The sequence below is a fragment of the Bos grunniens genome, chromosome 19, assembly GCF_055505025.1.
Source record: "Bos grunniens cultivar Pamir isolate PY7600 chromosome 19, Bosgru_T2T1.0, whole genome shotgun sequence".
NCBI lineage: Eukaryota > Metazoa > Chordata > Mammalia > Artiodactyla > Bovidae > Bos > Bos grunniens.
The window spans coordinates 19,674,778-19,691,789 of record NC_141183.1 but is presented as its reverse complement, the minus strand read 5'-3'; positions in this window follow the sequence as shown (position 1 = coordinate 19,691,789).

The window sequence follows — 17,012 nt, the reverse complement described above, 5'->3', positions numbered from 1 at the left end:
GCGTTGTACCCCCTCCTCCGTATCCTCCCACCCGAGCCTCGAGGAGCTCCCTGCCTTGTGTCCCCAACCAGGGCACACAGCCAACCTTCCCTCCGCCCCCGTCGCCCGCACATTACCCACCCCCGCTCCCCCCACCCTCGACACACACACACAAACCGAGTACTGAAAGGTGGACGCTTGCTTAACACAGATTTCGATTTTGCAAACATTTATTGCGCGCCTTCCAAGTGCCAGGCGCTGTGCCAGGGGCTGGGGGTTCCGCGAGCACCCAGGCAGGGATACTGGATTTGAGAGACTCCCAGGCCCGGAAAGGAGGACCGGTCAGACGCCAGGGCAACTCGCTGTAACAATACAACGATGCTGGGAAAGATTTATCGGTGCGCGGGGCCCTGGGGGAGCGGAGAAAGGAGAGAGAAGTCGAGTCGGGAAGACTGCAAGGCTCGATTCTGCCCGGCTGTAGTAGGCGGGGGTGGATCTGCCGGGAAACGGCGGCTCGTGTGCAGGGGCTTCTCCTGGGGGACCTGCTCTGAAATAGTCCTGACGATCGCTGACTTTTATTGTGCTGTGTCTGTGCCCGAGATACTCCTCAAACCACTTCGAATCGCATTAACTCCTGAGCTACAGACCATTATTATTTCTGCTGTGTGATTGAGGAAAACTGAGGCTCAGGGAAAAGGACGTGTCTGGAGGAAAGGGTAGGAGCTGCGGGATGAGTGAGCAGGTGGTTGTGCGTATTCGAGAGTGAGGAGTGGGCCATTGAGCCCCCTCCCCTACGCCCCCAGCACGCAGCACGTACCCCGAGCGTGGACCCAGGGGTTAAGCATAGGAGTCGGTCTAGGGCTTCATCATGGAAAGGAAATGGATCCACAGGCCCCCACAGCCCGCGGTGCCTGGGGAGGCTGTCAGTGGCAGAAGATGTCATGATCACATTTCCCCTCCTTCCTCAAAAATTATCTACACCAGTGCTTCTCAAAATGTAATGTGATTACAAATCCTCTGGGGGTTGTGTAGGGCTGGCGTGGCACCAGATGCTGCATTTCTAACAAGCTCCCAGGTGATGTGATGCTTCTTGTCTTAGGACCTCACTTTGAGTATGGAAAGACTACTCGAGACACGTTTTTACCAGGGATGCTTAGTCAGAGAGATATCAGGATCAGTCTGATATAGGGTCAGCTGACTTTTGACATGAGCACCAAAAAATGTGCCAGAAAAATCTAGATATTCTGGGATGGAGGAGTCAAGCCCAACCTCATACCACGTACAAAGTTCAATTTGAGAGGGACCATAGGCATAAACATAAACTAAATTGAGAAAACTTCTAGAAGAACACATAGAAGTATATCTTCTCAATCTTTTGGAAGCCGATGATTTCCTAGAAAGGACATAAAAAGCACGGACTCAAATCTGACAAGCAAAATTTTGAATTTCTGTTTATCAAAAAAACACTGTCAAGAAAATAAATAGGCAAGCAGCAGACTACTCATAATTTATATATGACAAAGGATTTGTACGCTGAGCAAAGAACTCCTGCAACTCCATGATAAAAAGGACAAAAAACCCAAAGAAAAATCAGGCAAAAGATATAAACACACGCTTCACGAAAGATGATGTATAAACAGCCAATAAGCAAACATATGAGAAAGTGCTCAACCAACATTATTTGTCTTCAGGGAAATGCAGAGTAATCCACATGCAGGTACCACTTTGCATACACTGGAGGGTTAGAATGAGGAACACGTGAGGACGGGGAGAATTTAAAACCCAAACTGCTATGTTACAAGTATTTCACAGTACCGTCACTTCCAAAAGCTGTTTGGCAACTTCTTCAAAAAGTTAAGCATACATCTCTCCCATGATCCAGCAATTCCACTTCGAGATATTTGTCTGAGAGAAATAAAATCTCTGTCTACAACACCTGTACAGTACATCTTTATTCAGTACATCTTTATTCAGAATAGCCAAAAAACGGAAACAATTAAGGATGTCCATCAACAAGTGCCTGGATAAATAGTGGTACATCCTACAGTGGTTTATTGACTCATCAGTGAAAAGAGACTATCAACATTATTCAAAGATTATCCCCACAGTGCAACAACATGGGTGACTGCCAAGCAAATTATACTGGATGAAAGAAGGAAGACATGAAAAATACATACTGTTTGATTCTTGTGGGGTTGTGATCTTGATGTTGTCACTGCACTCAGAGGCTTTGACTTGGCTGGCCCAGAAACTCAGTTTACTATTATTATTATTATTGTTATTATACAAATTACCCCCAGAAATACTAACAGACTGACTTTAAGAGGAGGTGTCAAAGAATTGTTCCCTCAAGAAGCACCAGATAGTTCTGCAGAAGAACTCTACCAAACATTTAAGGAACAGTTATCCTGAACTCTTCTAGAACATAGAAATAGAAGGAAATCTTCAAAATTCTTTTTATGAAGTGGGCATAGCATTGATACCAAAACCTGCCAAAGAAAGCAATACACACATACATCAAATACATCAACCCTAGACACCAGTCTTATTTATTTAAAAAAAAAATCCTAAAAACTATATTGGGCTTCCCTAGGGGCTCAGACGGTAAAGAATCTGCCTGCTATGCAGGTTCAACCCCTGGGTTGGGAAGATCTCCTGGAGAAGGGAATGGCTACCCACTCCAATGTTCTTGCCTAGAGAACTCCATGGACAGAGGAGCCTGGTGGGCTGCAGTCCATGGGGTCACAAAGAGTTGGACATGACTGAGCAACTAACTTAAAAACTGTATTAGCTGATAATGTCACCAAAACACCAGAAGAATAATACAAAAGCTCAAGTTGAGTGTATTCTAAAAATGTTTTAATACTTGGAAATTAAATGGCTTAATATCTGGAAAATCTGTTAACTCCATATAAGGTAGTCCATTAATAGAATAAAAAGTGAAATTTTCATATTATTATGTCCATAGATTCTACAAGGGCAATCATATATGATTTTCAAATATATCTTTCAGGTAATTCCGTCACGGTCCAGTGGTTGAGAGTCTGCTCTCTCGCTGCCAAGGGCCTGGGTTTGATCTTTGGCCGGGGAACTTAGATCCCACAAGGTGTGTGGCAAGGTAAGCAAACAAACAAAAACTTTCAAAAATATATATCCTCTCCTACATATATACCCAAGAGAAATGAAAACACAAAAACTTATACAAGAATGCTGAAGCAGTATTATTCATCATAGCCAAAGGTCCATCAATTGATAAAGGGATAAAGAAAATGTGGTATAACCATACAATGGAATATTATTTACCAATAAAAGGAAATTAAGGAGAAGGCAATGGCACCCCACTCCAGTACTCTTGCCTGGAAAATCCCATGGATGGAGGAGCCTGGTAGGCTGTAGTCCATGAGGTCGCTAAGAGTCGGACACGACTGAGAGACTTCACTTTCACTTTTCACTTTCATGCATTGGAGAAGGAAATGGCAACCCACTCCAGTGTTCTTGCCTGGGGAATCCCAGGGACAGGGGAGCCTGGTGGGCTGCCGTCTATGGGGTCGCACAGAGTTGGACATGACTGAAGCGACTTAGCAGCAGCAGCAAGGGACTTCCCTGGTGGTCCAGTGGGACCACTAGAATCCACCTTGCAATGCAGGGGACACTGGTTTGATCCCTGGTCCAGCAAGATTCCATATGCTGTGGAGCAGCTAAATCCGTGCACCTGTGCTCCTGAGCCGCTCCACAACAAGAGAACCTCGGCAATGAGAAGCTCACACACCACAACAATGAGTAGGCCCTGCTGGCAACAACTAGAGGAAGCCTGCGTGCAACAAAGACCCAGCACACCCCAAAATAAAATTCATTAATTACTTTTTAAAAAAGGAAGTGAAGTATATGTGCCACAACATGGAAGAACCTCAAAACATAATGCAAAGTGAAAGAGGCCTGTCCCAAAAGACCACATATTGTATGATTTCAATAATATGAAAATTCCAAAATGGGCAAATCTATAGAGGCAGAAAGTTGGGAGGAGAGAGGTTGGGAGGGATTGATAATGGGCGTGAAGTTTCGTCCTAAGATAATGACAATGGTTTAATTAGATTTATAGTGATTGTTTTACAACTGTGAATATAAAAAACCATTGAATTGTACGCTTTAAATGCATGAAATTTATGGTATGTAAATTACATCTCAAAGTTGTTTTTGTAAAAAGTAAATGGTCTATATCCTCCAAATAAAAGACAGAGACTGTCAAGATAGATTTAGAAAGACTTAACCAAATGTTAGCTAGCAGAAACTCACTTTAAACACAAAGACACACATGTTAAAAGAAAATGAATAAAAAAAGACTTAGCTGGGAAGTGCTGAAAACTGAATAAGGAAAGAAAGCTGAAGTGACTACGTTAATATAAGGCAGAGTGTTAGGCGCTCATTTGTGTCCGACTCTTTTCAACCCCATGGACTGTAGCCCACCAGCCTCCTCCATGGGATTTTCTAGGCAAGAATACTGGAGTGGGTTGCCATTTCCTTCTCTAGGGGCTCTTCCCCACTCAGGTATCGAACCCATATCTCCTGCATTTGCAGGTGGATTCTTTACCACTGCTTCCCCTGGGAAGCCCCAATATAAAGTAAAGTGGACCTCAAAACAAGGACTACTGCCAGGGATAAAGGGATAAACTGATGAGGGATCAGTTAATCAAGAAAATATATCAACCCCAAATGTGTGTGACTGTAATAATCAAATCTCAAGGTGCCTAACCATCACCAGAATAATTTAACATCACTCTTGGTATGTTGGCCAATATGGGTAAATGAGAAAAAGAAATAACAGGCATAAATACTATAAAGAAGGAGGCAGCACAGATGATACATGTTATGTGTAGAAAACCAAGGGAATTGACTAAAAGTAGATATTAAAATTCAGTGACTTTTCTATGAACAAAAAGAAGTATAATTCATAATGAAAGAAAAATTCCAAACTAAAATATGTAATCAACCAAGATTAGATTAAATACCAAGTTCTAAACTGCACAGGAAAAGTATTAATAAAAGACCTATTGATATATGGTAAAGGAGAGACACTACAAACTGCAACTCAGGGAAAAGCACAGTTCGATACCATAAATACATCAACTCATTCCCAGATAGTCTCTAAACCCAGTGCAATCTCAATTAGAATATAAAGAGAGTTTGCAGAAGGAACTCATTAAATGGTACAAAAATTCATCAGGAAAAATAAGCATTGGTGAATAGCAGGAAAATTCTGAAAAGGAGAAGTTATGGGACTGGACTTGGGGGTGGGAGTGGCATTAACCCTTTCAGATACGAAACATTTCTGAGATGAAAACTATTTTTTAAAACTTTGTGCAGAAGAAACGATCAACGGCTAGACAAATAGAACAGAATAGAAAGTATAGAAATAGTCCTCATGTATATGGTAATTTAACTTTTAAGAAAGATGACATTATAAATAAGTTGGGGGAGAGAAATTACTAAAAAAAAAAATAATGCAACTACATGCAAAAGAATCAAACTGGACTACTTTCTCACACTAGATACAAAAATTAGCTCAAAATGGATTAAAGACAAATGAATCCATCAAACTCCCAGGAGAAAACCAAGGCAGCATACTTTTTGACATTGGTCAAATGTCTTTGCAATATTTTTTTGGATTTGTCTCCTCAAGCAAGGGAAGCAAAAGCAAAAATAAACAAATGGGGCTACATCACAATAAAAAGCTTTTTCACAGCAGAGGAAACTATCAACAAAAAGCTACCTACTGAATGGGAGACAACTTTTGCAAATGATATATCTGATAAGCAGTTAATATCCAAAATATATCAAAAATTCATACAACTCAACATCAAAAAAAAACCTCAATTAAAAAATGGGCAGAGAACTAGAATAAACATGTTTCCAAAAACAAGATGTAGATGACCACAGGCACAGGAGAACAGACGCTACATCACTAATCATCAGCAAAATGAAAGTCAAAACCACAATGAGATATAACCTCACATCTGTGAGAATGGCTACTATAAAAAAAACAACAAATAAACGTTGGCAAGGATGAAAAGAAAAGGGAAGCTTCATGCACTGTGAGTGAGAATGAAAATTAGTGCAGCCAGTATGGAAGACAGTAAGGGGGTTCCTCAAAAAGTTAAAAACAGAACTACCACACAATCCAGCAACTGTACTTCCGGGTATTTTTCTGAAGAAGAAAAAAACACTAATTCAAAAAGATATACACACCCCTATATTGAATGCAACATTATTTACAACAGCCAAGATATGGAAGCGATCTAAGTGTCCATTGATAGGTGAATGGACAAAGAAGATGTGGTATATATGTATATATATATTACTCAGCCATAAAGAGAATAAAATCTTGCTATTTGCAACAACATGGATGGACCTAGAGGTATTACACTAAGTTGAAGCCAGACAATGACAAGTACTATATGATTTCACTTGAATGTGAAATCTAAAAAGCAAAACAAATGAACAAACCTAAAACAGAGAAAGACTCATAGATACAGAGAACAAATAGGTAGATACCAGAGTTAGGGTTCCTTGGTGGCTCAGATGGTAAAGAATCTGCCTGTGGGAGACCTGGGTTCGATCCTCACGTTGGGAAGATCCCCTGGAGAAGGGAATGCCTACCCACTCCAGTATTCTTGCCTGGAGAATTCCATAGACAGAGGAGCTTGGCAGGCTCCAATTCATGCGGTCACAAAGTCAGACATGACTGAGCAACTAATACTTTCACTTTCAGAAGGGAGAAGGTGGAAAAATGAATGAAATATGCGAGAGAGAGATTAAGAGGTAAAAACTTCCAGGTAAAAAATAAATGTCAGGGAGATGAAATGTACAGTATGGGGAATATAGTCAATAAAATTGTAATAACTTTCTATGGTGACAGATGGTAACTAGACTTATCATGGTGATCATTTTGTAATGTATGAAAATATCAAATGCCTATGTTGTGCACCTGAAATTAACATAGTGTTAGATGTTTGGATGAATGAGAGTTTAGAGCTGGAGAGCTGAGGAGAGGGCTGAGCTCCAGGACAGAAAAGGTGACTCAGGTCAGTGTTGGCCAAGATGATTGGAAGCCCAGCAGGGTCACCCACCTAGGACTTGGTCCAGACGCTCCAGCCAGGGCAGCTACAGATGGAACAGGAAGATGAGCTTGATGCCAGAGGAATGAATGACTTGGGGGGTGTATCTTTGGAAAAAGAGAAAAGTACAGGAAGTACACTGTTCAGTGGTCCCTGGTCCTCAAAGAGGTGACAAAAAATCTGCTTCAGGCTACAGATCTGCATCCTTTGGTTTGGCATTCATCCCAGACACTGAAGGGAACAGGAAATAATTCCAAGAGGAGAAATGGGCTGATGCCCAGACATGGGCTCACCAACAGAGTGAGTCAGAAGGTCTGAATAAAGGGTGGGCTCAGTCAATTTACATCTCAGTGAGAATTAGGGAAAGTACTGTAAGTTTGCGGGGGTGGGGGTGAGATTTTTTTTTTAAGGAGTTATTTATTTATTTTTGGCTGCGCTGGGTCTCAGTTGCTATGCGTGGGCTTCTCTAGTTGTGACAAACGGGGGCTACTCTTCGTTGTGGTGCGTGGGCTTCTCACTGCAGTGGCTTCTATTGTTGTGGAGCACCGGCTCTAAGCACTAGCTCAGTCAGTAGTTGTGGCACACAGGCTTAGTTGCCCCACGGCATGTGGGATCCCCAGACCAGGGATCGAACCCATGTTCCCTGCACTGGCAGGTGAATTCTTAAACACTAGACCATCAGGGAAGCCCCCCTTTATATTTTTGGAGATTTCTGACAACTTTTCCTCTTTGTTGGTTTCTTTACTCCATCTCCAATAAAACACAAAGTTTAGACAAGACAATTTCACAAATTAATAAAAAGTAAACATCTATGTAGCCACACCCCGCAGAAGTCCCCAAGTGACCTCCAGAGATCACAACATCTTCCCACAAAGACAGCCACTGCCCTACCTTGACTTTTTTTTTTTCCTACCTTGACTTTTATAGGAATCACTTCTGCTTTCCAGTTTTTCCATGTAAGTATATATGCGTGCATGCATGTGTGCTAAGTCCCTTCAGTCACGTCTGACTCTTTGCGACCCTACGGACTGTAGCCCGAGAATTTCCTCTGTCCATGGGATTCTCCAGGCAAGAATACTGGAGTGGGAGGCCATTTCCTCCTCCAGGGGATCTTCCCGACCCAGTGTTCGAACTCGCATCTCTTATGTCTCCGGCACTGGCAGGCAGGTTCTTTACCACTAGCACCACCTGGGAAGCCCAAGTATATATATCTGTTTTTACATTTCATCTAAATGAAATCAGTCTTATATGCCTGGCTTCTTTTACTCAACATTATCTTTTTTTAATACGTTATCTATGTTGTCTGTAACATGCATGACACATGCATGTAACGTGCATGGCACTCTGTGGGTGTGTCTCTTTGCTCTTCATGGCATCTTTTGATGAACACTTTTTCATTTTAACGTGGTCTGATTTATCAATCTTTTCCTCTGTGGTCTGCGCTTTCTGTGTCTGGTTGAACTCTTTCTCTACCCTGAGGCCATGAAGATATGTTCTATAAGCTTTGAAAAGCTTCATCATTTTTCCTTTTACATTTAGCCTTGTAATCTGCCTAGACTGACTCCTGTGTATGATGGGAGGCAGGAATCAAGTCTCATATTTTCCCTACATGTCCCAATGCTACTTACTGAAAAGAATACCCTGCCCCCAGTGCTCTATTGTGCCACCTTCGTCACCCCTCTAATGTCCGTATTATACCTCCTTTGGACCTAGGAAACAGGTCATGCCCCAGGACACAGGCTTTAGCACCTCACGTATTATAAGCAACAAACACCTGTTAGAAAAATATTGGAGGTCCAGTGGTTAAGAGTCCGCCTTACACTGCAGGGGATACAAGTTCGATCCCTGATCTGGGAAGATACCACACGCCACAACAACTAAGCCCATGTTCCACAACTACTGAGCCAGGACTCTAGTGCCCATGAGCCGCAACTACTGAAGCTCATATGCCTAGAGCTTGAGCTCTGCAACAAGAGAAGCCACCTCAATGAGAAGCCTGCACGCCGAAATGAAGAGTAGCCCGATCATCACAATTAGAGAAAACCTGTGTGGAGCAACGAAGACCCACCACAGCCAAAAAATAAATAAATAAATCTAAAACAAAACAAAACACCGAGTGTGTTTCTTCACATTTGGAACATTACTCCCTGTGTGACATCCTCTGTTTTCTTTCTTCCCATGTCTCCAATAAAACATATTGATCCCCCATTTCCCATATTCTCATTTCTCTATTTCCCATCCTTTTGTTTCTCTCTGCTTCATCCTGGATCGTTTCTTCTGATACATTTTTCTGTCTATAATCTTTCTACACTATAATCATTTCAGCTGTGTCTAATTTGAAGCTCTTCAGTTGAATTCTTAAATGATTGTATTTTTTCAGTTCTAGAATTTTATGCTGCTCTGTTTCAAATCTGCTGTCATTTTTTATACTTTCCAGTTCCCTGCCAAAAATCTCTAGCCTGACTTTTACCTCCTTGAACATAGTGAGGATGGTTGTGTGAAGGCTGTTCCTCCTGTTTTTAATATCTGGACTCTCCAGGGGTCTCTTTCTGTTGTCAGCTGTCTCCACACACTCTCATTTATGGAGTCCTGTCTCCTCATACATCTGGTTATCCTTGATCATATATTGGGTTTTATTTGAAAAAATTTTGTTTTTAATAATTGGAGGCTTATATTGATGCTATTTTCTTCCAGAAAGAATGCTTCATTGGTATCTTTATGATACTTAGAGGCAGGGGCCCAGGAGGGTGTTACCAGACCAGGACCATTTTATTATATTTATTTGAGTATAGTTGAAATACAGCGTTGTGTCAGTTTCTGCTGTACAGCAAAGTGACTCAGATACATACATACATATATATATATATATATATACACACACACACACATGTATTCTTTTTAAAAATATTTTTTCCATTGTGCTTTATCCCGGAAGGTTGGATATAGCAGTTCTCTGCGCTATAACTGTAATAGTTTGCCTCTATCAACCTCAACCTCTCAGTCCATCCCTCTCCCTTCCCTACTCCCCCTTGGCGGCCGCAAGTCTGATCTCTACGTCTGTGAGTCTGTTTCTGTTTTGCAGATAGGTTCATTTATGCCATATTGTAGTGTCCACATATAAGTGATATCATGTGGTATTCATCTTTCTCTTTCTGACTTACTTCACTGAGTGTGATAGTCTCTAGTTGCATCCGTGTTGCTGCAAATGACATTATTTCATTCATTTTTAATGGCTGAGTAGTATTTCATTGTATATATGCACCACATCTTCATTATCCATTCATCTGTTGATGAGCATTTAGCTTGTCTATGTTTTGGCTATGGTGAATAGTGCTGCTGTGAACAGAGGAGTGCATGTATCGTTTTGAATTATAGTTTTGTTCAGATATACTCCCAGGAGTCAGATTGATGGATCATATGGTAGTTCTATTTTTAGCTTTCTGAGGAACCACCATACTGTTTCCCATAGTGGCTGCACAAACTTACATTCCCACCAACAGTGTGGGAGGCTTCCCTTTACTCCACATCCTCTCCAGCATTTGTTATTTGTAGACTTTTTAATGACGGCCATTCTGACTGTCCCCTTCAGGGATCACAGCCTTGTCATGGCAAAGGGGCTTGAATAACTCAATGAAGATATGAGCTATGGGATGCAGAGCCACCCAAGACAGATGGGTCAAAGGAGAGATAAGAAAGCCTTCTTAAATGAACAATACAAAGAAATAAAGGAAAACACTAGAATAGAAAAGACTAGAAATCTCTTCCAAAAAAAACTGGAGTCATCATGGGAACATTTCTTGCAAGGATGGGCACAATGAAGGACAGAAACAATGAGGATCTAACAGAAGCAGAAGAGATTAAAAAGAGGTGGCTAAAATATACAGAAGAACTATACAAAAAGGTCTTAATGATCCAGACAACCATGATGGTGTGGTCACTCACCTAGAACCAGACATCCTGGAGTGTGAAGTCAAGTGGGCCTTAGTAAACACTACTACGAACAAGGCTATTGTAGGTGATGTAATTCTAGCTGAATTATTTAAAATCCTAAAAGATGATGCTGTTAAAGTGCTGCACTCAATATGTCAGCAAATTTGGAAAACTCAGCAGTGGCCACAGGACTGGAAAAGATCTGTTTTCATTTCAATCCCAAAGAAGGGAAATGTCAAAGAATGTTCTAACTACCATACAGTTGAGCTCATTTCGCATGCTAGCAAGATTATGCTCAAAATCCTTCAAGCTAGTCTTCTGCAGAACCTGAACCGGGACCTTCTATATATACAAGTTCAGTTTAGAAAAGGCAGAGAAAGCAGAGATAAAATAGCCAACATTCGTCGGATCATAGAAAAAGCAAGGGAATTCCAGAAAAACATCTACTTCTCCTTCATTGACTACACTAAAGCTTTTGACTGCGTGGATCACAACAAACTATGGAAAATTTTTAAAGAGATGGGAATACCAGTCCACCTTACCTGTCTCCTGAGAAACCTGTATGCAGGTCAAGAAGCAACAGTTAGAACAGGACATGGAACAACAGACTGGTTCAAAATTGGGAAAGAAATACATCAAGGCTGTATACAGTCACCTTGCTTATTTAACTTATATGTAGAGTACATCATTTGAAATGCTGGGCTGGATGAATCACAAGCTGGAATCAAAATTACCAGCAGAAATAGCAACAACCTTAGATATGCATATACCACTCTAAGGGCAGGAAGTGAAGAGGAACTAAAGAGCATCTTGATGCAAGTGAAAGAGGAGAGTGAAAAAACTGGCTTAAAACTCAACATTCAAAAAACAAAGATCATGTGGTCTCATCACTTCATGGCAAGCAGAAGGGGAAAAAGTGAAAACAGTGACAGATTTTCTTTTCTTGGGCTTCAAAGTCACTGCAGATGGTGACTACAGCTATGAAACTAAAAAACGCTTGCTTCTTGGAAGGAAAGCTATGACAAACCTAGACAGCATATTAAAAAGCAGCGACATCACTTTGCCGACAAAGGTCCATATAGTCAAAGCTATGATTTTTCCAGGAGTCATGTGTGGATGTGAGAGTTGGACCATAAAGAAGGCTGAGTGCTGAAAAATTGATGTTTTCAAATTGTGGTGCTGAAGAAGACTCTTGAGAGTCCTTTGGACAGCAAGGAGATTAAACCAATTAATCCTAAAGGAAATCAACCTTGAATATTCATTGGAAGAACTGAAGCTGAAGCTTCAATACTTTGGCCACCTGATTGGGAAGAGCCAACTCATTGGAAAAGACCCTGATGCTGGGAAAGATTGAAGGCAAGAGAAGGGAGCAGCAGAGGATGAGATGGTTAGATAGCATCACCGACTCAATGGACACGAATTAAGCAAATTCCAGGAGATAGTGAAGGACAGATAAGCCTGGTGTGCTGCAGTCCATGGGGTTGCAAAGAGTTGAACACAACTTAGAGACTGAACAATAACAAATTCTGACTAGTGAGAGGTGGTAGCTCATTATTTTGATTTGCATTTCTCTGATAACTAGTGGGGATTTCCCTGGTGACTCAGCAGTAGAGAATCCGCCTGCCAATGCAAGAGATGTGAGTTAGATCCCTGGGTTGGGAAGATTCCCTGGAGAAGAAAATGGCAACCCACTCCAGTATTCTTGCCTAGGAATTCCCATGAACAAAGGAGCCTAGTGAGCTACAGTCTATGAGATCACAAAAGAGTTGGATAGGACTTAGTGCCTAAAACTACAACAAGAACAATAATTAGTGATGTTGAGCACCTTTTCATGTGCCTACTGGCCATGTATGTCTTCTATGGAGAAATGTCTGTTAAGGTCTTCTGCCCACTTTTTGATTAGGTTATTTGTTTTTTTCATCGTTGAGTTGTAGGAGCTGTTCGCATATTTTGGAGATTAAGCCCTTGTTAGACCAGGACCATTTAAAATTCAAGTTCAAAGCCTGAAGTTTCCTAGGACACCCAAAAGACAGGAAGCTGAGTGAAGTCCATGGTGGCTTGGTTTATTTGCAATTCATCCTTCTCCCAAAGTGCAACTCTTTGAGTGATAGAAATACACACATAACAAATTCCTCACCTTTAAAGGGCCCTACACTCTTAGCTCACTTCTAGATCAGTAAATGCTCCCAGAGACAAAGGCACCTTGCCTGCATAGCTCATCTTTCTGGGTTTTCTACTTGCAGACCTCAGCTTGGTAATCCCTCATGCTCTTGTTAGCTCTTCACTGCCTGCCTTTTTTTTTTTTTTAACAAATAAACTTCACACTGGGGAATGATTTTAGATTTCAAAAACTTTGCAAAGTTAGTACAGATAATCCCTGAATACCAGTCACTCTGTTTCCCTTAATGTGTGTTTCCCTATCTTACATAACCATGTACATTGGTCACATCTAAGAAATTAACATTGATCTATTTCTATTAATTAAATTCCAGACTTTAATAGTATTTCACTAGCTTTTCTAATGTTTCCCTGGTGGCTCAGTGGTAAAGAATCCACCTGCCAATCCAAGAGACGAGGGTTCAATCCCTGGGTTGGGAAGATCCCCTGGAGAAGGAAATGGCAACCCACTCCAGTACTCTTGCTTGGGAAATCCCATGGACAGAGGAGCCTGGCAGGCTACCAACGATGGGGTCTTAAAAGAGTTGGACACAACTCAGCAACTAAACAACAAGCTTTTCTAATATTCTTTCTCTGTTCTGGGATCCAATCCAAGATACCACATTGCAGTTAGCCTTCAGTGTTTTTGAGAATATTTAAAAATATGTCTGTTGCATCCAGCTTCTGAGAGAGGATGGTCCTAATTACTTCCATCTTACATTGCTGCTCTCCCCCATCATTTCACTGGCATTCCTAGAAATGAAAAAGAAAATCCTTTAAACAGTCAACATAAGCAGTTTTCAGATTTGTACAGTGGAGGAAGTTGAACAATTGAGTTTGCCACTGGCTGGGGACAAGGGAGCAGTAAGTGGAATAGAGGATGAAACGTATGTGAGAAAACAAAAAACTTTGTGTTGGCTTAAGCTACACCCCAAAGGCTTCCCTGGTGGCTCAGATGGTGAAGAATCTGCCTGCAATCCAGGAGACTAGGATTCAATCCCTGGGTTTGGGAAGAACCCCTAGAGAAGGGAATGGCTACTCACTCCAGTATTCTTGCCTGGAGAATTCAGCGGACATGGGAGTCTTTCGGGCTACAGTCCATGGGGTCACAAAGAGTTGGACACGACTGAACCACTAACACTTTGACACTTCACACACTCTAGAAACAAACAAACTACAACTTCTTTAACCATGTAATGTGTGGCTAAACACATTAAAGTCTATCTTTTGCTCACACCAAGTCTGCTGCTGGCTTGGAAGAGCATCAGCTCTCTTCCAAGTGGTGACTCAGGGATCCAGGCTCTCTCTAGCCTCTGGCTTAGTCATCTTTGTTGGGTATAACACCTTCGATCTCTCTCCACACCTTCACTTATTTGACTGGTGAATTGGAAGGAGGAACAAGGCATGTGTCAGCCAGCCCTCTTTCCTTTACTTTTTCCTTAGAGCTGGCTTGCCTGCAGAGAGTGTGTTCTGGGCTGCCTGTGACTCTTGTTTAGTCCCTTTTCGTGTCCAACTCTTGCGACCCCATAGACTGTAGGCCTGACAGCCTCTGTCCATGGGACTTCCCAAGCAAGAATACTGGAGTGGGTTGCCATTTCCATCTCTTTCTTCTGCCTGTGACTACAGTCTTCTAACTCTGAGGTTCAGGATTAGAAAGCTCACTCTCCTACATCTAAAACCTGGTTACTGCACCTGTGTAAACACACTTCAGCTCTTTTTTTTTTTTCTCAAAGATTCATGCATCATCTAAGACAGTGGTTCTCAACCCAGAGTAATTTTGCCTCCCAGAGAGACATTTGAGAATGTCTAGAGAGTTTTTGATTGCCTATACTTGGGGGACAGGGAGGAGACTGACAGCATCTAGTGAGTAGTGGCCAGAGATGCTGCTACACGCAGGTTACCGACCCCCCACAACAAAGAATTATCTGCCCCCAAGTGCCAATCGCGCTGATCTTGAAAGCCCTGATCCAAGGGGAACAAATGACCAACAGAAGTGACTTAGTCCAAAGAGAGTCCAAACCAGAGGGAATGGATGGAGGTGACAAAGTGGCACGTGTCAAGCCAGGCCCTTCTGGGGCCAGATTTTGCCTGCCCTGCCAACAGGCTTTTTCTAAATCCTGCCCGGCAACTGGGACTTCCATTTCAGTCTGGGTTTTCTCAGATGACTCAGGGTAAATTCAGTCTCTTTATTGTTTTCTCTGCTCCTTCCTTCCCCTTGTGTGTGTGTGTGTGCTGAGTTGATTCAGTCACGTCAGACTCTTTGCAACGCTAAGGACTGCAGCCCGCCAGGCTCCTCTGTCCATGGGATTCTTCAGACAAGAATACTGGAGTGTTTTGCCATGCCCTCCTCCAGGGGATCTTCCCAATCCAGGGATCAAACCTGGGTCTGTTACTCTCTACCACATTGGCCAGTGGATTCTTTACCACTAGCACCACCTGGGAAGGGACTCTAAACCTGGAGGTCTTTACTTACCATCAGGGCCTAGAGCACTAGAAGACAGCCTTCCTCACTGTCTGCCCAGTGCTAGCATCCACTGGGCTCCCCAGTTTCTGATGGGCTGCACTGCGGCTGTTTCCTCCTCCCCATGGCAGCTGCCCCATCCCCTCACCCCAGCCATGGCACCAGCAGGCATGACCAAACCATCTTTGGGCTTATGGATGTCGTGAGGAGGTACTGAGGCTGCCACAGGCCATTGGTCCAGGAACCCTTTTGCCCCCTGCTCTCCTATCCTGGGACAGGAGGGCACCTCCAAGTGCTCCAGGAAGGAAAGCAGGACACAAGTATCCTCTCCTCTCAGATCTCCAAACCTATTGTGTATGGGGGGTTCGTATCTGTTGTCCACCCCCATACTCCATGGGGCAGGATCAGGTGTAGGACCCAGACCAGTGCCTCACTCCAGCGTCTTCTCCCTAGGATCTTTTTCTTTTTTGAAAGTAATTTATTTCTTTATTTTTGGCTGCACTGGGTCTTCGTTGCTTCGTGCAGGCTTTCTCTAGTTACAGCAGTGGGGGCTGCTCTCTAGTTGCCGTGCTCAGGCTTCTCATGGTGGTGGCTTCTCTTGTTGAAGAGCACGGGCTCTAGGGTGTACGGGATTCAGTGGTTGCAGCAGGCAGGCTCAGTTCTTGCACCCTGCAGGCTCTAGACCCCGGGCTCAGTAGTTGTGGTACACGGGCTTAGTTGCTCCATGGCATGTGGAATCTCCCCAGACCATGGATCGAACCCACGTGCCCTGCATTGGCAGGCAGATTCTTAACCACTGGGCCACCAGGGAAGTCCTGCAGGATCTATTTCTAACGGAGTTGTCAGACCTCCCTCTCTCCTGGCTAAGTGTGGAGATGGTGGGGTGGAGGGGAAGGACATCATAATACACATGAAGGGAATAAGGGGGCGCACAGTAGACGCCATTCCCTTTCCCTAAAATAAAAATTTTGCCACACTGTCTTTACTCTCCCAAAATATCATAAATAACATGCTTTCTCACACACCTAATTTTAAAAAATGACAGTATAATGCCTGGGCTGCAGTAGAAGTGGGAAAAAAAATCAAAGGAAAACAATTTGTAACCAAGTAACACATATTTCAAAGTGCTGAGTTCCCTGGTGGCTCCGATGGTAAAGCGTCTGTCTATAATGCAGGAGACCTGGGTTCAATCCCTGGGTCAGGAAGATCTCCTGGAGAATGAAATGGCAACCTACTCCAGTATTCTTGCCTGGAAAATCCATTGGACAGAGGACTTTGGTAGGCTACAATCCAAGGGGTCGCAAAGAGATGGACATGAATGAATGACTTCACTTCACCTTTTTCAAAGTGTTGATGCTGAGGCCCCATGACAC